The sequence below is a fragment of the Stegodyphus dumicola genome, chromosome 12, assembly GCF_044657685.1.
Source record: "Stegodyphus dumicola isolate Sdum_Otavi_A_Nest chromosome 12, ASM4465768v1".
In the NCBI taxonomy this organism is placed as follows: Eukaryota; Metazoa; Arthropoda; class Arachnida; order Araneae; family Eresidae; genus Stegodyphus; species Stegodyphus dumicola.
This window is the reverse complement of record NC_140779.1, coordinates 59,931,085-59,954,854: the sequence shown is the minus strand read 5'-3', so window position 1 is coordinate 59,954,854 and position 23,770 is coordinate 59,931,085. Positions and strand designations below refer to the sequence as shown.

General features: G+C 34.0%; 1 protein-coding gene across 2 annotated transcripts in view; it reads left to right on the top strand.

Moving 5' to 3' along the window:
* LOC118194064 (cell adhesion molecule Dscam1-like) overlaps window positions 1-23,770 on the top strand; it is a 572,732-nt gene that overhangs the window by 86,815 nt on the left and 462,147 nt on the right. The window lies entirely within an intron of this gene.

The window sequence follows — 23,770 nt, the reverse complement described above, 5'->3', positions numbered from 1 at the left end:
TTGAGAATTCCTCATGTAAGTGCATGTTAAACCTACAGAGCAGAACAACTTGGGATCAATTCAGCACAGATTAGCATGTGCAAAGTCGCGACTTTCTAAAGTTTCAGATTTTTAAAGTGAGAGCAGTTATCAAGATATTGCAGAAACATATACGATCTTCTGAGATTAACTATTCTTACATGTAATGCCTACATATCGTTACTTCAGAACTATTCTTTTGACGTCTGGAACTGAGTATTGATGATACTTAAACAGCATTAAGGCAGTCAGACACTTACGATTACTAAAGCATGTATCTCGCAAACAACGCATCTTCACATGATTGTCTTGCATTCTTATTGTCAAATAGACGTAAAGTCTAAATCCACTTATAGTATGTGTAGGACGGGATTTGAGCTGAGACCAGTCAGTCACATTTAGGCATCCAAAATCGTGGATGTGTAAATGTGAAGCTGGATCAAAGAAATCCTCGACTAGATGTGAATTCGTTGTTTGCTTCGTTGGGCTTAATTAGTTCTAACAAACTAGCATAATGTTCAACAGTTATAACATTGAGACAAAATTTTTATATCATTTTTCATGACGTAGTCTAGTTACTTAGCAGCGAAGTTCGGCTGATATCACCCGTGCCTCGCACAGCTTTCTTGTAAATGCTGCATAAAGTCATGTACCAGTTCCCACAACAAATAAGACATCCAACCAATAGAAAAGGCGCTAATGTTCTACAGAGCAGCACATCCATAGAATTTAGTTGCAGTTATTCTAACTAGCTCTTAAACTCTCTTTCGCGTGCTGTTAACTAACACAATCTTCTGGTCTGACTAAATACATGTGACGTGCACTCGAGAAGATAGGACAGTTATTAACTGTTGTAGAACAACAAATGATTACCGCACTTTTATCTCATACATTTTTTTGTTGCTGACCGGAGATAGCAAAATACTATAGTTTGCTCGAAAACTAGATGAAATTCAACTTTGCTTTAAGTTTATTCTTTTCATAATTATAAAATTAGAATGCTTTTCACACACCTATAACACTATTTAGAAATAATATCGACAGAAATGAGATAAATAATGAGCTAAATAGATAGAATGTGTTCTCCAATCTCAAGCACAAGTCATCATGCAGACTTTGTCCAGAAGCGGTGGTCACGTTAATATGGGTCACATAATAGGTGGGTCACCTTTGCCTCCTATGAACGGACGGACAGTTATAACCATGCTTTCTTTGGGATTCGAATCCTGACCCTTTGGTATGGCAATCGGTTTCCCTATCCACTAAACCATGTGGGCGGTCACATAGATAGAAATAAATTGGTTCTTTTGCAAATGTGTGATATATTATTAATATTTCCTTAGTCGTGAGAATTTCTAAATTGCTTTAAAAGAGACAAGACCACCAATCTTCACATGACATAAATTTGGAAAAAATAAGGAAATTAAAAAAAATTTAATTCAAAGGATTTTACAGGCTTTACAAAAGGATTTCAAAGTGCTCCACATCTCTTTCTTCCAAGCAATTAATTTCCAATATTTTATTATGCTCGGCATCTTAACTATAAATTTAAAATTATTTATGTTAGAATTATGCTAAAATGTAAGTCGAGAAAAATTAATTATTAGTTATTTTTAACAGTATTACTACCGTCAAAGTGCTGTATAATATAAATCTATGAGAAAATTTTCTACTTTATAATGTTATAAATACTACTTTGTTTCTGATGATTATTACTATTCTTTTAATCAGTTGGTTTTATATGAATTATATATGATGGTAATGAATTATAATCTGTGTATCATGTAAACTTTAAATCTATGGTTAGCATTGTTTGAGCCAATTGTAATTAATTGTAATTTACACTTACGATTACTAAATAAGGCGTGGAAAAACATTAGAAATAATTAACTGCACAAAGTAATTATGAGTGACAGACGATTTACTGCATACGATTTATCATATTTCAGAAATCCATTTTAGTGCAACACAGAACGATTGAGTAAACTACGTGGTCCATTTCTGAGTCAAATGCTTCAATAAAAGTAACATAATACCATGCATACTATAAGGCTTAACCAAATTATTCTCTAAATACCTACTCATTTAACCTCCTTGTACTATATATGACTTAGTGCCCTCGCACTTTAATTTAAAGCCTCTCTCTGTAAAAGGTAAAAACCAAACAAAAAATGCATTTGTAGTATGGCTTGTACAATTAAAAATGTGACAATATAAACGCAGCTCCTTACAGGATTGAAAATACTATCTATTTAACTATGTAGATCACAGACAATAAATTAAGTACCAGCTCGGTTAATAATTATGTGGGATCCGTAAGCATAAAGATGTGTGAATCACCTAGAGCAGTATTGCCGGTGGAGTTGGCAAACCCTCTCTGCCTAATTCACACCTTCGATATTTGAAAATCCAGGTAATTTACATTTCTGGTGAGGCCAACAGAAGAAATAGAGGTGTGGGACAGAATGAAAATAAATGTAACATGTTAGTTAAACTATGCAAAATTGCAATCTGTCATCATTTTCCTTCTTAGGCTTCAGTTATTTTCACAGTTATATTTTTCACAGCATTTGTTGTTTGACTTCTAAATTAACTTACTCGTAATTGCATTGCACAAAGAGAAGTACGATAATGAAGCATGCATGCAGTCTGGACGTTAGATTTGGATTTTGAAATATATTGGATTTATGGGAAAGCTGACTACCCTATTTATCTAATGGAAGAGATGCCTTCGAGGAGGGTTTTTTTCTAAAGGACACTTCCTAGTATTTGCATTACGCATAGGGAAAGACACCTAGCATGCTGGAGCAGAATGCATGTATATTGAGGCTTTATCCTTATAAGTGGATTTGCTAAGTCTTGAGAACGAATAGTAAATATCTAACGAGACTAGAGCATGCTAATGTATAAGTATATTTTAAGCATGGTGAGAAATATTATTATTGCTAATTACTAATAAATCAGCTCATTAGCCATTCAGATCTTCCAGAAACAGATTGCCATATGTAAGACTCATAGTGATCGTGTTGGAAAATCCTAATATAAATTTTGAAACTCCTGCCATGTTCTTCTCTCCCATTATCATTTGTGAATGGATGCTGGAAAATAGCCGACGTGATGCCATAAACGACGTCATTACGGTAGTGATCGAAGGACGATACTCTGAGTTTCACGTAGTGATAAATATGTCGCCGAAATCGGCCGTTGAGTGAAAGCTCAAGAGGAAATGTTAGTGCTTACGGCTTGAGATACGTCTTACTTGAGATTTCTGTCTTTTCAGCAAGCTTTGCAGATGGAATATATCTGATCCATTGAGCTTTCATTCCCGATGGGAAGAAATTTAGAAAGGGAGAAGATCGCTTTTGTTATTTTAACTAACAGAAAGCTCATCTGAAAATGAGAACATCTTAGATTCAAATTCAGCTTGAGATAACCTTCTTCGTGGCACCTAATTAAAATAGAACCACTGTAATTTAAAATTTTATTTATTTATTTGTTTATAAATGTTAGATTATTATCATCGAAGCCGTTCGTGTTTTTTATCTTCAGTACTGCACGCATTTAAAACTATTATATGCGAAACATCTGTTGAGATGCTTAGTAGTCAAAAATTATCCAGAAATAGATAGAGGAATAATTAGATATTCATAATAACAATTAGATAGTAGATAATAATTAGATAAAATAATGATTAGATTAATAATTAGATAGTTCAGTAAAACTAAAGACATGAAATAATAAAATAATGTGTCCACCCAGGAGATAAAGAGCAAAAGCTGAATTATCAGGAGAAGATAAAATTAAGGATTTTGAATTTAAAAAACCTCTCCCGACCTTTTCTATAACTGTCACATTTCTTATTCCGTGCATGATTTTATAAAATTATAAATTAATTAGAAGCGTAGAGAAATAATAAGTTTCGAAATAGTATTCCTAATTTAAGCTCCCTTAACTCCAAAAATGATGCTACTTTTCGCTTGAAAAATTCTACTTTTTTTCTCTCCTGGACGTAAATAAATAAAGTAACGGAAAATGGCATTAAGGATTAAGCTAGCAGTGAGATTCTTAAGTCAGTTTTAATTTTCTTTGTTTCTTTAATTCCGCTGATTTTATTTGTCGTGTCATTTTAACTCTTTGTTTTCTTAGTCGTAATACAATCAGTTAAATAGAACCTGGAAAAACAAGAATCGTGCGATTTTGTAAATGAAGTATCATAAATTTGAATGCACTACTTTTCTCGTAGCGCCCTCAGATTTGTAGTGCTCTCGAATGCTGTTCAAATAGTGCCCTCGAGCGCTCGAAATATTTTTACGCTCAGAATATTTTCCGACTAGAAATTGAGTGAGTAAAAGTATTGTAGAGTTGCAATTTTTCCGATCATTTGTCTGTCTTTCTATATGCTTTGCTATTAGTATCATATCAGCTCTGCACCATGTATATTTATTGGCATCATATTTACTTTGTACCAAGTGTATTTACTCGTTCTTCACCTGTACTGCATCTACTCAGCACCATGTCATTTAATTAGCTCTATATTTGTTCTGCATCATGTATATACATTAATACCATATTTGCACTGACCATGTAACTTTTTCATTAAGATTCAAATATACTCCCGAGGCAGCCTGATGAGGCTCCAGGGAGTTGTTGCCACTAGATAGTGGAGGACGCGGGGCATATGCCTGTTTACCTATGTTAAACATCAGGCGTCCTCGTCCTCCGTCACCTGTCTGTCTTTCTAAACCAAATAAAATTGATTGTACTTTTAGTACATTCTTTGATTTAAGTATTATAAACGATGCTAAAGTGCATCACGCATATAAGAATTTCATGCATTTCATATTGTAAACGAATTTCATGCATTTCTATTTATAAGCTACTGTATTAATTTAGATGTTTATCTCTGTTTACAGTTTTTCGCAACAACAATATAGAACTTGATGCGTAATGTGTAACAAATATACAACCGATATGCATTAATGGAAAAGCAGATCAGCTGTTTATTATTTATCCATAACAAGATTTTCTTTTCAAAAATGGAATATGCAAATATAGTGATAATGCATTAGTTCCTTCTCCATGGAAAAAATAATAAATGAAATTTCTTACAGTTTATTTCTGTTAGAATAAGTAAGTGCCATTATTGTGTAACAGAGCTTTCAGATCACGCCCAACATGGCGTTTTCTTTAACGTTTTGCGCGTTACATTTATTTATTAAATACCCTGTTCTTTGCACTTAAACCATAAAATTAAATTCAACAGCAATATCGCAAAATAATTTTAAAATGAGCATATCTCTAGAATTTCCGATATACAGTCTCGCGCGCTGGAGATTTTTTTTTTTCTGTACAGTGTTGCCATTGTTCGTTTTGAAATCGTTGAGTTTGTTATTCAAAAACTGATAAATGCTTTACAAAATATGAAATAAATAATAAAAAAATCCAAATTTAGGCTTCCAGATTCCCGTATTCGAATGAAGACGTACGTTATTCAAAATTGGATATCTCTAGGAACAGTTTTTTCTCATAATGCAAGAAACATACATACATTTATGCAGATTCTTTATAATTGAATTTCTTTAAATATAATTCAGGGCTCTAATATTTGTTGACAATTTAAAAAGTGATTCGCTATTTATAGTGAATGAACGCAAAATGTCGAAACGAAATTAATAGCCTTTTGGGGCAAACTATCCCTTTGGGCTAAAAAACCGAGAACCAAACGATATACACTGGCGAGAGAGGATTCTACTGTACTTCAGATATAGAAGTCTTATAAAGATTTTATACTTGCATGGTATTTGTGCTTCATTCTTTTCAGCATGCTACTTCCTTTTATGGAATATACTTGTGATATTATTGCCTAATAAGTAAGCGTAAAGATATTTAAAACGTATAAATGAGTAATATGCAAGTTCTTTATTTCAGCACTTCGATTTAAATGTTTGTAAATATTGTTAACTTTGATTTGTGTTCTATTCGAGTTAAGCAAAATGTCTAACTGGTTAAATAAAGTTTCATAGTTATTCTAACTTATGATTGTTCAAGAAAACTGTGTTAAATAGAGGATAGTGTACTCAAACGCCTTAGCTGAATAGAAAATGCATAGAATAGAAAATGCTTAAATGCGTGAAATATCAATTTCTTACAGCGGTTTGCATTTAAGTAAATGGAAATAAAATCTGTGTTCAATTTTAGTAGAGTGAAACGAATGTATGATTATGGGTATAGGCGTAGAGCCTGTGGAATCAAAAGCCCATTTTGTTGTTTTATGCTAGTTAAAATAATAATATCATGGGACGCATGCTTAGATAAATTAATTCATTTCTTTTTAGTTTTTAACAAAAAAGCTGGATATTTATTTCTTTTTTTCTGAAATAAAACTCTTTTTTAATTGTATAAAATTTGCGGAAAAAATAGAGAATTAAAAAATGAAATTATCTTACTTTGAAATTACAGTAAATATTAAAATTAAACTTTTCCGCCCCTGTAGAACAAAAACTAGTCTTATCATCCTCATTATCAGAATATCCCGATTAGCTAAAATTAGCATTTAGAGTTATGTCATGTTAAACTGTCTACCAGTAAAAGTTTTTAAAGTTGAATTTTATAAATGCTGGGGTATTTATCTAAGTCTTTCTTCTAATTAGTGGGAATTAGCATCCTAATTAATCTCTCCTTAAAGGTTTATTCTCGAGAATAGAAAAAAAATTATATCTCATTTCTCAAAGGAAAAAATTTTCCAAAAAATAGCTTGTAATATTTGTAAAAACTAATTTTATTTCTCACATATAAGAAAGTAATACTAAGAAAAAATTATCAAATATTAAAAATATTCTGAATTTAAAACAGCAGAGATTAAAAATGTCACAGATGTAAAAAACAGTTGAGGAAATAATTACAAGTATCTTAAAGGTTTTGAACCTATAATGTGTTGCCATTTTATATCATGTATATTTTCTTCCTCTTTCCCGCATGCCTTCGTGGTGTAACGGTAGCATATTTGTCGCATATTCCAGAGATTGCTCATTTTTTACGTCTCCAGCCTACAGAAAATTCTAACGAGTCTACAGTGGCGACCAAACTAAAGGTAGCGAATGATGATTCCTCACCACCAGAATTTGGAGATCGGGTACCCTAATTCCCAGTCGCCCTTAAAAGGGGTATTTTCTCCCTCCTTTCGGCATGCCTTCGTGGTGTAGCGTTGCACACTCGGTGTGTATGCGAGAGTTCTAGGTTCGAGTCCCGTCGAGGGCATTGCTCATTTTACACAGCATCAACACAAACCCTAAAGCCTCTACAAACTTACTTTAACACTTGCCACTTGCAAGAATCGTAGCAACTGTACAATTGATTTTTCATGCTTCCTGCTCCAACTAACCTACTAGATTCTATAGTGGTTCCTGAACTAGAGTGTAATGGAATATAATTCGTCATTGTTTAGAGTTCTTACCTCTACCCGGTTGTCCTTTAAATAGAGAATTTCTACTTTGAGATTTTACGACGATAAGGTTAGATTAATTAGAAACAGCACAAAAGGGCTATCTACCTGAGGCAAGGGATGCCTTCGAGTAGAAATGAGAACTTTCTAAGGAAAGTGGCTCATATGTACGTTACACAAAGATAAATTCCCGAAAAAATGACCATGCAGTTAGTCGTATTTCTTGAATGAAAGCACCATCGGTCTATCAGTTTAGTTTGTTTGGTTTGGTTTATTTAATTACGGCAAAGACTTGAGGGTTATCTGCCTAAGGAGAGGGATGCCTTTGGGGAGGAATGTCTAAGGAAAATTGGCTCATAGAGAATACGTATGGGAAAAACGACCATGCAGCCAGCCGGTTTTCCGGGATATGAGCCCCAGACCGAGCTACCAGTGTTCAGCGACTTTAACGCTAGGGCGCTAGTGCGCCCGAACTACCGTATGTAGCTGTTAACCATTCGGCTATTGCCTACAACTCTAAGAATAAATATTCGATACTATGTTGAGGGTAGATCAACCAATCGGAAGGAAGGAAAAAATCGTGGGGCCTAGCCACGTAATCTAATCATGTGAAACTTTTGGAAGGAAGAATTCCTTGTAAGGTTGCTTTCGATGAGGTGTTGTGAGATTTTGTTGTATGAACTGACAATAACTTCGGTATTTATTAGTCTCTCAGCTGTAGTGGTGTAAATAATTGGTACATCCAGATGTTTAATGAAAAATTTGTATCTGATATCTTTGTGAGGGAAAAAGCTGATTTTACACATTCCTCCTACCCGAAAGGCTAACAGTTTTTAAACCCTGACACACATTACCAGGCAAGGTGAAATATAAAGGTCAATCTATTTATGTGAATCATCAATAAAATTTTCAGTGAATTAACATTTTTCTTAACGTTCTTACGTCATTAAAAATGGTTCATAAATTTTAGATAATTTTTAATTAGCTTCACCCTTTAATTTCGGTTATTTGTATTAAAAGTATCTGCACAAATAATTTTGGAGCAAAATTTCAAATTAAGAGATGACAAAATGTGTCAAAATCCTATGCTTACCAAGAGACTAATGTGTCCAGAATTCCATGTAAAGACAACTTCTTGAAATAAATTATCAAAAAATATTAATTATTTATACAATTTGGAACATTTCTAACTAAACGAAAACTGGTTTAGAAATGTATATGAACACCGATGTATACTTGCTCAAAATTGCATGCATATTTATTTATATTTGAACAAAAAATATGAAAATATGCGCATTGAATAAAATATTCTCCTTGATAAGCGACAAAATATTTCCTTCTCCTTACATTTTGTTATAAATTTTCCATGCTAAACATGTCTGAAATATTTTTACATTACAAAATGTTTCCAATTTTGTTTGTCCAGTTTCGTTTCTAATGCAATAAACTGTATAACTTGAATTCTACTTACATAATACATAAATTATCGTAACTATTGTACCTGCAAAAGACGCAATTTTTCTTTTTAAAAATAATTATCCATTTCGCATTTAAGTAACTCTCTTTGTTCTGTTATCTGACAATCAGTTTTAAATAAGTTGAGACTATAAAATTAGGAAAGCAATATAAGAAAATGTTACTTGTTTCTGTGCATTGCATTTTTAATATCTGACAAATGAACCAAAATATTACATGTCTCTCTGAGTCTACAATTATGCACCACCAGTTGATTAGATTTATTTTTGCAGTCTTACATTTTATTATATATATAACTATATAAATATATATATTCGACTTTTATGAAATTTTAATTCATTTTCCTCTGATGAGTTCTGAATTGGAGTTTAGTAAAAGGAGATTAACATTTTTATTTTTATAGTATCATATTTTTATTATTCTTATAATTTTTATTAATTTTTCCTTTCCGCATTCTTATTTTTCGAGTTTATTCTACTGATGAATTCTCATATAAATTTTGATTTGTATAGATACAATGTATGACCTCTTATACCGTTACCATATATATATATATTGGCTCGCCAATAACTCTAAATGAGTATGAATAAATTAATAATTTGTTGTAAGTAATAATAATATACAGGCAGGTTCACTAATTATAGAAAATAAGAAGGAAATTATTAAGCAAATCCTCTTTAACAAACAAGAAATATCATGCATTATGAATTATCTTTACTCTAGTTTACTCCATCGCCAGAGTAGCTGGTCCACTTAGGGATGGTGCTTATCAGCCTGTTTAAAGTCTGCCAGTGATTCTAATTTTGTTCACAAGTCTAAACCCATGGCTGCTGAAAGTTGTGTTTGTAGGTAACGTTTAACAAAAGTACTGTGGTGAGTTAGGTGGGCGAAGTTAGCTATGCGGCTGAACATATTCTGATTTGATGGTTCAATTATTAAGCTACAGGGGCAATGTATGTGCTGTTATTTTGCTTTAAAAAGAGCTCTTGTATGTTTTGGGGGATACTCAAAATATAATATTGCTATAAACATACTGATGTGCTCATTTGAAAATAGATACGACAATAAAGTATTACACATATACAAGCAAATTAACACTGTACGATAAACGATCCAATGTAGTAGGTAAGTAGTTATTAACATCGTGCACTTCTACAATACCAAAAAACTGATGCACTAATACAAGCAATACATATAACGATACGATACAAATATAATATTGGTACAATAAAGCTATATTGCATTCTTATTTTCCAATACTAATGCACTTTCAAACCTCTTGTACATATATAAATACTGTTGTGCAGAATTTACATTAGAGGTACAAGTTCGAAAAGAACTTGAAAAATGTCAAATGTGCTAACAAACCATTGTCTTGAAAAATATGCATACTGTATATTTTTCAGGTTCATAACTTCTCTTTCTTTTGTGGTAGTTGGTCCATTCACGTTGGTGGTTCTAGATCGCTCCTGCCCTTTTGCTGTGGCTGGGTACTGTCTAGTTATTTAGTCTTTTGGAAATTCCAATCTAGCTATTTCAGAGCAGTTCTGGATACATCTGAGTACGTATGTGTTGCAACAGATGTTATCGGCCGATGCATATTTGTTTTCAGCAGATAGAATGAGGAGATAATAAGCACTAGTTCCTGGGCAGTCAAAAACGTAATTGTCAGGTTCTCCAACCCCTCCGCATAGGCACGGTGCACTGCCTCTGAGGCCGCCCAGACGGTACAGTGGCCAGGGGAGCCTTTTGCTGTATCGAAGAGCCCAGGTTCATGTACCGGAGTACCGGAGTAGACTGTAAACGCTTGTAAATATGTAGTGTCTTTGCGGTAAATATATGATGCGCCGAAAATCCTCTTGTGTGGATTAGTGGTAGGGGAAAAAGGTCGGAGACCCCCCCAGGTCTGTTCCTCAAAATTGGGAAGGAAATAGAAGTCCAAACTCCTTGAGGCTCTGGCAAATATTCTTTCATGAAATTCATGGACAACATGACAACAGCACCAACAACTGTCTCGGAGGCCGAAGCAAAATAAGTAACTCATGTATGGACCATGGACTGTCAGTAATTATATCAGCTCACGTGTACCACTATGTAAATTAACTCTGATCTTGGGTAGGTACTTTCCTGCCAGTGTCATCTTTCTCCCAGGAACTTTATCACTTTTCCATTAAAAGCGCCAATGGCAATGTAATTATTGTTATGCCGCACTAACAACTGTACTTCATAAGGCACACGGTCAAGGTTTGCTGAATAAGGTCTTTCATAAGCGACTTTGGTCATGACATGTATAGTGTCCGTCCGTGGCTGCGAATTTGAAAGATTCGAATGCTTTTTCATTGCCGTATCTTCTAGTGTTGTACGGACCCGTTGAAGGTTTGGTCTGATATTTGCCGGCAAGGAGAGCACCTTTTTCTGGATCTGCTTGACTACGGCGTTCCTAATTTTCCATGACCGTATTAAGCGGTGACTTAAGGCGAAATTAGAATGTATGGTTAATTCTAGAATGCTGTAGTGAACTGCTGAATTTAGTATTCATGCCCAAGTAAGTACACTGATGGTGCCTCGTATAACAAAGCCACATTCTACTTTTTCTGAAACTGAAATGAAATAGAAAATTAATCCTACGTATAGCAGCTATTAGAATTTTTTAAATGTATAAGGTATTTCTCCCGCTTTCCTAGCTTGCCTTCGTGGTGTAGTGGTCAGCACACTGAGATGGTATTCCAGAGGTCCGTGGTTTGATTCCCGGAGAAGGCGTTTGCTTATTTTTCATCTTGCTTACCTTTTATCAAGCTGTGCTGGCAGTTTTTCATGAAAAATATTGCTTAAAAAAACTACAAAGTAGAAAATGAGTAACTGTATGAGCTTAGCTATATTAAAATTGTTAAATTATTTCAAATTTTAAAGTACTTTCTTCCCTTTTGTTAATCTGATATTCTTTTGCTTCAATAAGTTAAATAATTTTAGTATACGTAACCTGATTCAGTTACTCATCTTCCCTTTTCTAAAATATGTAGACTACATGTTTCATGAAAACTACTAATATTGGTTCATAAAAGAAATTAATTAAATAATAATTTTTAATAGTTAAGTACATAAATTTAAAAGTCTATTAACTGTCCTACGTAAGACTAATTTTCTACTTATTTTCAAGTCTTGAATGTTTAAGTTTCCTTCTTGCATTTTTAGGAATAAGTTATTAACTTATCCAAAAACGTAAAATATAGGCCCAAAATGTTCCTTCTTCATTTATGCATTAGCAAATCATTATAAGAATATTCATTTACACTTTTGAAACATAAAAATGCATGTCTGCGATGCTATTTATTGTCCTGCGATGATTTGTAAATACACACATCTCCATAAATTAAGGATAATGTAAAATCAGGAAGAGTTAGAAGAAAAACAAATTTGACTTATTTGTAAAGCTTATTTATTAAACAAAAAGTAAAGAGAGAAAAAAAAAAAAAAAAAAAAAAAAAAAAAAAAAAAAAGATGCTACATGTTTGATACTATTAAAAAAATTAGCGATTTTTTCTCCATGCAGCAAATTACAAAAAAAAAAAAAAACTATTTACAAAAAACCAATATTACATGGTTGGTATGATTGTTAATACATTGTATGTCTCTCAGGCGATGCAATACAGTCCGTACAACGCCTAGGCATGGTGAGTATCAAATTATCGATCTGATCTTGGGGGATATTACACCACTCAAAAAGCAATGCTCTCCGAAGTTCCGGTATACATGTAGGAGGAGGTTGACGGGCTGTAACTCGTCGGCCAAGCATGTCTCACACGTGCTCTACTGGATTCAAGTCCGGTGAGAATGCTGGCCAGTCCATACGGGTGATATCCTCCGACTGAAGGCATTCGCTTATGATGTTTGCACGGTGACGACGGGTGTTGTCATCCATAGACACAAATTGTGCGCCCATGGCGCCCGAAACAAAGGTACATGTTGTTCCAGAATGACGTCCCGATAGATTTGGCTTGTCATGGTTCCAATTTGAACATGCAGGTCAGTTCTAGAACCCAGAATAATTCCACCCCAAACGAGCACTCATGCACCACCGTAACGGTGCCGTTCAATGATGCTTTCTTGGTAGTAACGGGTACCTGGAGCTCTCCATATGAAAGTCCGGCGAGAATCAGACTGCAAGCTAAACCTGGACTCGTCGGAAAACATCACACAAGCCCACTGTTGCGGTGTCCACAATGCATGCTCTCTACTCCAGGCTAACCGCAGGCGACAGTGAGTTGCAGTAAGTGAAACGCATCTGACAGGTCTACGAGCATATAGACCAATCTGCCCTAAGCGTCTGTACACGGTCTGCCTTGAAACTGTCGTACCAGTGGCTGAAGAGAGCTGACGAGACAGGTCTGAGGCTGTGCTCCGCCCGTTTCTTTTGGCAGTAACTGCCAAATACCGGTCCTCATTCGGCGTTGTAACTCTGGGGCGACCTGTGCTGTAACGTCTACTCACATTACCATTATTTTCTAATCGTTGCCAAAGCCTGGAGATGACACTCTGGGCAATTCCAAGTTCGTCTGATACTTCCAGTTGGGTACCCCCCCCATTCCAGACGGCCGATAATTCTACCACGTAAAAAATCATCCAAATGCGTCTTTTGTGCCATAACTATTCGGTTATTGCACTGAAATGCTTATAAAGCGCCTGCGAACAATTTTAATTCTTTGCCTGTATTCCTTATATATCACTCTCTTACACTCTCGTCATTGTGACGTACCATCGGTGTCATCTGGTTACTTCCTGAAATTTGCATATGATTCTTGAAGATGTGTGTAGTGATTTTACATGTGATATATTTATTTTATAGAGTTCGATTTCACGTGACTCCGAATTATCCTTAATTTATGGACATGAGTGTACTTGATTTTTTTTACCACGATAATCTTTATGACGATATTTTAGGACTGCAATATTTTCTTGCATTTTTAGGAATAAGTTAGGTAAGTAGGAATAGTTAAGTTCTGTCTTTCTTTCTCCCACTATGTTTTGTAAGTCGATATTTTCGCCTTGCATTGTTTTTTCCAGGACGTTTTCTTCAGGAATGTTTTTACTACTATGTTTTTTAAGACACCCTAATGTTTAGCCCTTAATTACGTGTAGTCGTATTTTAAATACTAGTTAGATATCTTTAGAGATTACAAGCTCATAATAATTTGTAGTCAGTACTAATCTTTAAAAAAATGCCAGAGATGCTTTTACGTAGCATGTCCAACAACTTCTGTCCATTTTCATCATCTGATAAAATCATTCTGATCTCCTTCCTTAAAAGAACGTAGCTTTACACTTCCGATTTTGCAGTCCTGACTACATGAGTATTCGAATGATTCCAGAATTTCTAGTCTTGGAACATACCTTTGACATCTGAAGGCCTGAGCACGAACAGAAGCAGATCATATAGATTATTCGAAATTTGCTACATTCATTGAGTTGGGGTAAATGATGACAGTCTGTGACAAAAATGACTTTAAGTATATATTTGACAGTTGATACTGAGCGTTAATTTACTATATGATGTTAATTCACAGTTATTGGATTATTATAAGAAGTTGTTCTCTTTTGTCTTTCTTTGTCTCTAATTTATTGTAATAAATTATTATCTTTTGTCCAGAAGACATGACGAATTTTTCATTAGATAGTACATATGTGTATATATAGTCAGTATACTCGTGACAGACCTAACATGTACAGTTTGAAGCCTTTATTTCTGAAATAAAAAGTGCTCATATTCATTTTCCTTTGGAATCCTCAAAAATAAACAACATTATCCCACTCTAAGAACTAGGAAACTTTTTATGAAGTAATTTCGTTTTTTTATTTGGAATAAGTATATCGTTTCATTACATTCGTTTAAAAATTCCTCAAGCTATAAAAATATGATATAATAAATGCATATAACTCTTGATTGTAGTGAGTATATTACACATTTAAATTTCCTCCAGATGTTTTAAAGGAAATTATCTAGTTTACAACTTAATTGTAATTTCTTTTCATTTTACCCTTTTTCCGTCATTAGGGGAATGTAAAAATGTCTAAATTTTACGTCAAAGAAGCCATTCGTAAAACACCATTGAGAAGCATTAATGCAAAGCATTCTGTTTTGAATTATTATACAGCCAATGATCCAAATAATCGAGTGAACTACTGATTTGATTAGAATTTAGACTGCCAAATGTAAACAAATTAGAATAATAACACCTTGAATGGTGCGTTAATAACACTTTAACGTGCATTGAATCAACATTAGCTGGGGTTTGGTAATTTCTAGAGAAGGGTCAAATTCATAGACTAATCCCTTTGTACTTTCACCTTGATGCATGCATCCAATTTCGAAGCAATTCTGAACAAGCGTTCGTACTATTTTTCACACATTTTGTGGATATTTATTACCTAAGTCTTTTTTATTCGAAAATTCGCAATTTAAAAAAATAATGACTTATGCCCTTTTCGATCTTGCCTGTTTAATTAATTATTAATCAAAAGTTATTTCTTCGATTAAAAAACTGAAATTCTTGGATGCGGTTATTAAGAAGCAATTACGAAATGACCAAGCATATTTTTATGCAATCTATTAGAGAATTATTTCTGAAAATTTGAATTTTTAATCATGTTTTTCAGTATTTATTTTAATTAAATGGTAAATATTTTAAGAAAAATAACACGACCAGCTTTCTTTTACTTTTTGCTTTAACTGATTTTAGAATCATATTTCTACTTCCAGTTCGTTTTTTTTACCTTACTTTAAAACGATATTTTTACGAGAAAATTAATACATTCACGTTTTTACAGAAAATTATAAAGGTGCAACCATAATAAAAATAATAGAAAACAGAATTAAACTTTGAATATTCATTTGATTGAGTAAGAATTTTCTATTTTACAGAATGGCAACAATTTAGTCGTCTTTCCTTTTATTAGTATATTTCGTTAGAGGATGATTCTTCTTGTAGCACATGACATAGCAAAGACGTTACTACGACCACTTTGCAACTTCTCGGGCCAGTTTGCAACATATTTGCTACGTCATGTGCTACTTGGGCTACTACTACTACTAATAATAATAACAATAATGCGATTTGAGACTGCTGTAGAAATATTAGGTATTTTTTGGAAGCAGGAGACTTCCAAAAAAATGAGCAATGCCTTCGCCGAGAATCGAACCATAGACCTCTGGAATACGCGCCCAGTGTGCAGACCACCACACCACTAAGGCACGTTAAGAGGATGGAATAAATACCTTATATACTCTTCCTTCTAAAGGGCGACTGGGATTTTCAGGGGACCCAATCGCTAAATCCTGAATGCGGAGAATGATCATCCACAACACCATTTTAGTTGGGGCACCACTGTAGAGACATTAGGTATATTTTTGGAATCAGGAAAGATGAAAAATACAAAACGCCTTCTCCGGGAATCGAACCACGGACCTCTGGAATACCGGCCCAGCGTGCAGAACCACTACACCAGGAAGGCACGCTAGGAAGGCGGGAGAAATACCTTACAAAGTAAGTATTTGCTGAAATTTCTTGGCTTGTGCACGAAACTCTGCAGTAAATCCTTTTAGGGTACTTACGTACTATGACGACTACCTAGATATCTCACCAAATCTGGCGAACCTTGCAGGTTATACAGGTTAGCTTTAAGATAGATTAGAGGGCGCTAAAATAAAAAGAATATTAGCCCGCACTTGCTATTACCACACCTTTTTTTGCTTTATTTACGCGGATTATTACGGTTAGGTTAAACACGTGAAACTTTTTGTGATTATTTTTACTTCCTTGTACAAAAAAAAAAGGAAGTATTGTAATCGCGAAAAGTTTCAGGCAGCACATTTCAACGAAAATATTCATTTTGACCGCTATCGAATGCAATTTAACGATGTTTTTGCGTGATATCTGAACGTAAGGACAGAATAAAATACTCTTAAAAAAATTATAAAACTACTTTAAAATTAATTCTGAAGATAATTTTTCGTGTCGTCTGTACGAACGTATGTACGTACGTATCTCGCGTAAATCAAAAACGAGTAGCCTCAGAACGTTGAAATTTTGTATATAGGACTGCTATAACATGTAGATGTGCACCTCGTATTTTGGTTGCAATCGACCGCACCAAACGTATATAAATATATTTATATATATGTATCCACTCTGTTACTCGGCTCAGTGATCTCAGTTTCTTTACTCTTATATGTTGATAAATTGTACATTTTTTGCTTTAAAAATGATTGAATTATGTTGTTTTTATCTTCCGGTTAAGGATTTTATGCCTTTAGTAAATCTGTGTGCAATATTTTTAGAATTATCAGCAATTTTAAAGTTGTTTAATTGCCGCTAAGCCTTTTTTAATGTTGGCCATTGATGTTTACATTTGAAACACCAGTTGAATGTATCCTGTAAGACTGTTATTCATTGGAATAATTATATGCGTGAAGTGTGTGTGAAGGATTTGTGGATAATCGAAATATTAATTATTATATTTGGAGTGCAATCGGAGCGATTGTCGAAATTGAAGAAAGCCTTTCTGATAAGTCTAAACATAGAACTCCTCTCTATACTTCATAGCAGTCAGGGAGGCTTTGTCAAATACTTCCTGAATTTGCTTCCATCCAACATATTTCCGGCCCAAACCACTGCACTTGCAGCACTATAATGACACTTTTTACTAATATGGAAGGGATGGCATCGTGTTCCAGGCTCTCTTCAGTTACAGATACACCTAGAATTAGCGTTCAGGCTGAATGCTGACATTCCGTAAAAAACAAGATACTCCATTGAAATCCGTTCCAAGGCGCATGCTATGTACACTACTCTAAGCACGCACTCTCGGGTATTGTAGCGAGACACAAACAGAGGGCATGCAGCCCTATATCAAGAAGCCTTCGGGCCCATGCAGTCCTTGAATCTCGGGGCAGCATAAAGCTTACATAACAACTGTGAACAGTAGTTCTGAGTAGCCCCGATGATTTTGCCAAATAACGACCCTTATTCGTAGCTGTGTATCATTGTGGAACTTGTCCAGTTCTGCCCAATTTAGATCCAATGTCCTGAAACTATTTCCATAACTTGCAGAAGACTATGAGCATACACTGAGCTCTGCAACTACCTTCACTTGTAATTGGTCTACCTCCAGTTTGCCGACAATTCTTCATCTCATTCCATCATCCATATTCGTGGCTACTGATTTTACCTGATATCATATAAAATTAACCCAACTCTTGCGATAAACGCAGCGCAAGTCGTGGAGGAGTACGAGCAAGGAAATCGGCAAAAACTCCTCCAGCGCTTATACGCCCCTTTCCACAATTTCAGCTGACACATGTACGCTTACGTATCTTCGACACTTACGAATATTTGCACAATTCTTCAACGTCATAATTAGTACCTTTCATTGAATGCTTTGCCTAAAAATAGACATAATTTACAAATTATCTTAATTTTTATCAATATTAATTACGTAACATACATATATACGTATATACATGTATATACAGCGTAGTTATAAAACAACTTCCTCGATATATGAGCACCTAGCAGCCTATCTTTTCAACTTATCGAAATAAAATTTCAGTTCTGTTATTCGAAGGTATGCACTTGAGTTTGCGATCATTTAAAATAAAAGGGCTCTCACAGCAACGGTTACTAAAAATATTTCTGAACTTTCGAATGGCCCTTTATTCCCATGCGCAAATTGATTAATGTATTGAAAAACATTCAATGGCGTTGGAATGATACATGTATGGCGAAAATTGCAGGCATTAAACATCAGCAAAAAAAGTTATTGTAAATGACCCATGACATCATAAGAGAGAAGAGGAAAAAAACTTTTGCTGGAATTACAAATTTCCAAAGTGCGCATCTTCGCAGACAATAACGCATTACATGCAGGAAACTGTTAACAAAAATGAAGAATTTAACATCGCAGGATGAATCTGTATCACTTAACGTTTCCCGACATCTTTTAATTCTGAAAAATCTCGTGGATTTGATGTGTAGACCTTAGATTTAAGGTAACTCTAAAACCAAAACTCCATCGAGATAAAGTCGGGGGATAACAAATGCGCAGAAGCTGCCAAATATTTCTATAAAACTGTCCATTTTCATGCCGAATACTTATGCATCCCGCCATTTTGTCTTTCATGAAGCAGATGGTGATGTGGTTTTGCTTGTTTTAGTAACTTAGTGCAAACGTTTTCATAAAAATTTCATAATTTTTTCTAGTTGTCATGATTCGTTATGCCGCCAACGAAGTGTACACTAATTTCGCCTTCGCTTGGAAACGCTACATATTATTCTGCTTAGTTTTGACCCACCAGCGGTCGAGCGGTAAAGTCGCTGAACAGTGGTAGTTCGGTCCGATGTTCGAATACTACAAACGGGCTGTCATCATGGGCGATTTCCTGGTTTTTCCCATGTGTGATATGTATAAGAGCCAGGTTCTCTTAGAGAGTTCTCCACAAAGGCATTCTTCCCCTTAGACAGATAGCCCTCGGTTCTCTGCTGTTATCAATCACGTTTGTTTTCACTCCTGCGCTCGTAATTGTAGCTCATTTGCATTAATTTCACTAAACAAATTTTATTGTTTTCTTTTTTTTTCTAGCATTATTTTCTTTGCCTTATATAATGCTATGTCTTACTAGCGGAGTGTACTTTCCATGTTAATGGGGAAATTTCTAGTTGTCATAGATTTTCAGTATTTGTAATTATTTTTCAAACTTAAAATATAAGTTTAAACTAGCGATTTCAAAGCAATGATTTTTGCATTTCTTAACAAAAGTTCTATAACTGTAAATTATACGTCATAACTGTTTGCCGAATTCAGCAGATTTATAGTATCTCTAACAAGCTGTATTAATGTTAGTAAACCTATAGTGAGTTTTTGCGAATGTTTCGGCAGTTAAGAAGTATTACGCATCATTTAAATATTAAATTTGAATTACTCGAAATTTAAAGTTAACGTTTGTCAACCCGTAATTTTATTTTCGAAGTAATACCATCTAAGTAATTTTCTATCTATCCTGTTCCATTCCTTCTGATGGTTAACAGTAAAACCTTATTTATACGCTTTTACGTATCGTTTCTTTCATGACTTAGTTATTGACATTTCTGTTCGTGACGGAAACATTTCTTTCAAAAATTATCTCCCTTTGAGTAGGAATTGGAAGTTGTATATTGATATAAGAAGGGAAGAAAGAAATATATGTGATATCTCAGTCTGGACAGGGGTTTGAATACGGCTGGTGGATGGCAGAGAAGCTGCTTAGAGGGATGGATTAGACAGTGGAGTGGGCTGGTCAGTTAGATTTGTTGATTGGAGACGTTTTATTTCTCTGTCATTAGATAAGCGTATTTTGATTGAACTATTGTTTATGCTATGCGTTTTTGGAGTTTTTAAGTATCAAAAATCAAGCGATATATTAGTCAATACCTGAAAATTGTTTTTTATTAGTGAAAAATTAAAATCCACATTAATGTTAAAATCTTCCTATAACACTTATTCTTCACTCTAAATGAAGAACTAAAATAAAGACATAGTCAATGTCATTTTTGTCTTAAAACGGTACATTTTGAATTTTTATAATTTTAAAAAAGAAGTGTTTTAACTTTTTAAAAATACCGAATGTATTTTAAAAGGATAAAATCATTATGATAAAATGAAATTTTATAAAGCAGTATTATAGCAGCATCGTTAAAGCTCTGCAACTAAAATACATATATTATATTCTTAAACCGAATTTTCGACTGTACGTCTTTCTGCTTTATACACCTGTTTTCTAGCTATCATTTAGGATGTATAAACGAGATTCTATTCTATATTGAATTAATAAATTCCATTGCTAATAAATAACTCCCATTTATTACTGTTCATGTTAAATATAACGATAATGGTCTAGTATGCGTAGCTGGAAAGCTGGTTGTATTTAACACGAGGTAGAATTTGTTCCTGAATGGTCTTAACAATTCTGTAAATTTATTCCTTTCCGATATGAAAATTTGTATGTAGATTCTGTATGACTGCCCCTATGTTTATTGCCAACGTTAAATAAGGAGTAAAATGTTTTTATGTAATAATTAAATGGCCGAATTAAGATAGCTGAATATTAGCACTTGGATATGGTCTCCTTCTCTAATGAACGGGCTGGCACCAAGTTGGTTGCTTTTGCGGTTTTCCTCATACATAATACCTCATATATACCTCATACCTCACGCGCAAGTTACTCTTAGAGCAAGTCCTCCGCGAAGGAATCCCTCCCCTTAGGCAGACAGCTCTTATGTGCTTAGCTATATTCAAATAATCTAACTTAACCTATGTAATAATTATTTGATGTCTTTTTCTATGAAACGTTTACCTTATATACAGGGTAAATATGTTATCCAGCTTAACTTGTAATAGTCAAATATGCATATTATGTCATATAGAATACAGTTTGAAATGTCTATAATTAGAGCTATACACGGTGAAGTATGTCAAGCAAATTTTAAAGACAATAAAATACCTTAAAATAGTTGGCAAAATTGCTTTTATTCTGCTTTAACGTAACTTGAACCAAGTCACTTTACTCGAAAAGCTAGGAAATTACCTGATCACTTTAATTACTTCCTTTTCAAGCTATTGCTTTCAGTTACATTCTGCTCGGGGCTTGTCTGTATTGACATTAATTACTCCAGAGCATCACATTTAATGTGTACTGTTTCCGTTGGCGTATCGAAACTGAACAATGCGAAGTTATTAAGTGAGAGAATTGTTGCATACTTAAGCAGGAAGATGAATTTACTGTGGTCGCCCAAACTGCAGCTCTATTTGGAATTTACATATGTTGATTCTGTTCTCGCCTTGCTCTTCTCTTGGATGAGTCAAAGCTACGATTAAGGAGAATCGTGTATTAGTTAAAGATAAGGGAATTGTAAACGTTGAACACTGAAGAGAATTTTCTCACGACAAAACGTAATAAACAATTAATACAAATATAGCTACTTATAAATACAGACCATATATTTACTTCACTTATAAAAACAGCTTCAGCATTATAACCATGAGGCAAGGTCGAAAATAATGAAAAAAATTCTAAAAAAATAAAAAATTAAAATATGAAAGGTTTCAGATTTAAAATTACATCCAAAGGGAATTTTTTAACATTTTGTGTGTTACCTTTATGTATTAAGTATCACGTTCTTTGAACTTAAACCCTGAAATTCAGTTCAACAGCAATATCGCAAAATTATTTTAAAATGAGCACATCTTTAGAAATGCCGATACAGTCTCGTGGGCTGGAGATTAAACTGTTTTTTTCTTCGTACATTGTTGCCATTGCTCGCTTTGAAATCGTTTAGCTTATTAATTAAAAACTCATTGAAGTGTTACAAAATATGAAATCGATAATAAAACTAATTTCAAATTGAAATTAGGGCTTAAACATGCTCATATTGTATGCAAGATTTACGTTATTCAAATTTTAATGGCTCTAGGTACCGTTGTTTAATCACAGTGAGAGAAACATACATACATTTCATTTATGCATGTTTCTCTCACTGTGATAAAACAACGTTCTTCATTATTTAATTTCTTTAAATATAATACAGGGTGATAATATTTGGTGGCAACAATTTGGAAAGTGAACTGTCATTTATAGTGAACAACGCAAAATGCCAAAACAAAATTAATAGTCCTCCTGGTCAAATTGCCCCTTCGGACTAAACAATGTTATAATATGAAAATTTCAGATTATAGGCTGACACTTTGAAGAGTTTACTTCTAAATGTTCCAAAAGTTACAAAAACATTTAAAAAATCGAAAGAATAAAAATTATAGGATTAAAAAGGGTTTTCTGTGTATTTTGGAATAAGGATTTCACTTTAGCGCTTAAGGCAACATTGAGCCTAATAAATAGAAAATTAGTTCCTCAGATAATAATATGTAGAGCACAAAATCTTATATCCAAATTCATTTAAAATCGCAAAGCCAAATGATAGGGAGAAAATATGCTATGAACAATTTTCTTTGCTTTACTTCTAATGCAAATAAATTACAAGATCGTAAATATCAAGAACAAAGTATACTATAGTTAATTCAGTCACCTCGAAATAACCTACAGCGATGCAGGTTGGCTCTGTTCTTAGATTAAAGTATCTGAGTCATATCTAACCTTATTGAAGGCGATAGTTCGCTCTCAGTTCATTCCAAATCGTATAAGACTTTTTCTTTTCTTCATCTTTTAATTTTCCTTCAGTTATGCCCGTTCGGCATGAAAATTTGACGACAGTGAGAATATGTGCCGAAACATGTAGACCATTTTCCTCTACAAAACATTACCCAGGCTGCAGCACAAAGAATTAAATCTACTTTAGACCCTATTTGAGTATATATTAACGCCATCTAGAGATTTGAGCACTTTTTTAATCAAGAAAAGATTCAATTATTTAAGACATAGCTTGTATTTATTAAACTGGATCTCTTATGCGAAGACCTTATAACAATTATATCTCTAGTGGCAGTATTTACCTTTTATCAAGGTTTCATGTCTGCAAACTGAAAAAAAAACAGAGACTCTAAACAGGTTTTCTCTGAGGCGTTTGACAAAAAGCACTTATTTGAGCGCAATACCGGATCATTTGGTGTGATGATGAAATTGAAATAAACAGCTAAGGAATGGAAATTGATTTTTTTTTCGTTCTTAGATTTGATGCTGGCATTCAGGAAAAGTCCTTTCTCCCTTTTCTCCCTTCTTCCACGTTTTTAATGCTCCCATTATGTTCACCAAGGCATTGGTGATGGAGAAATTTATCTTCATTCCTCCTGTGCCGT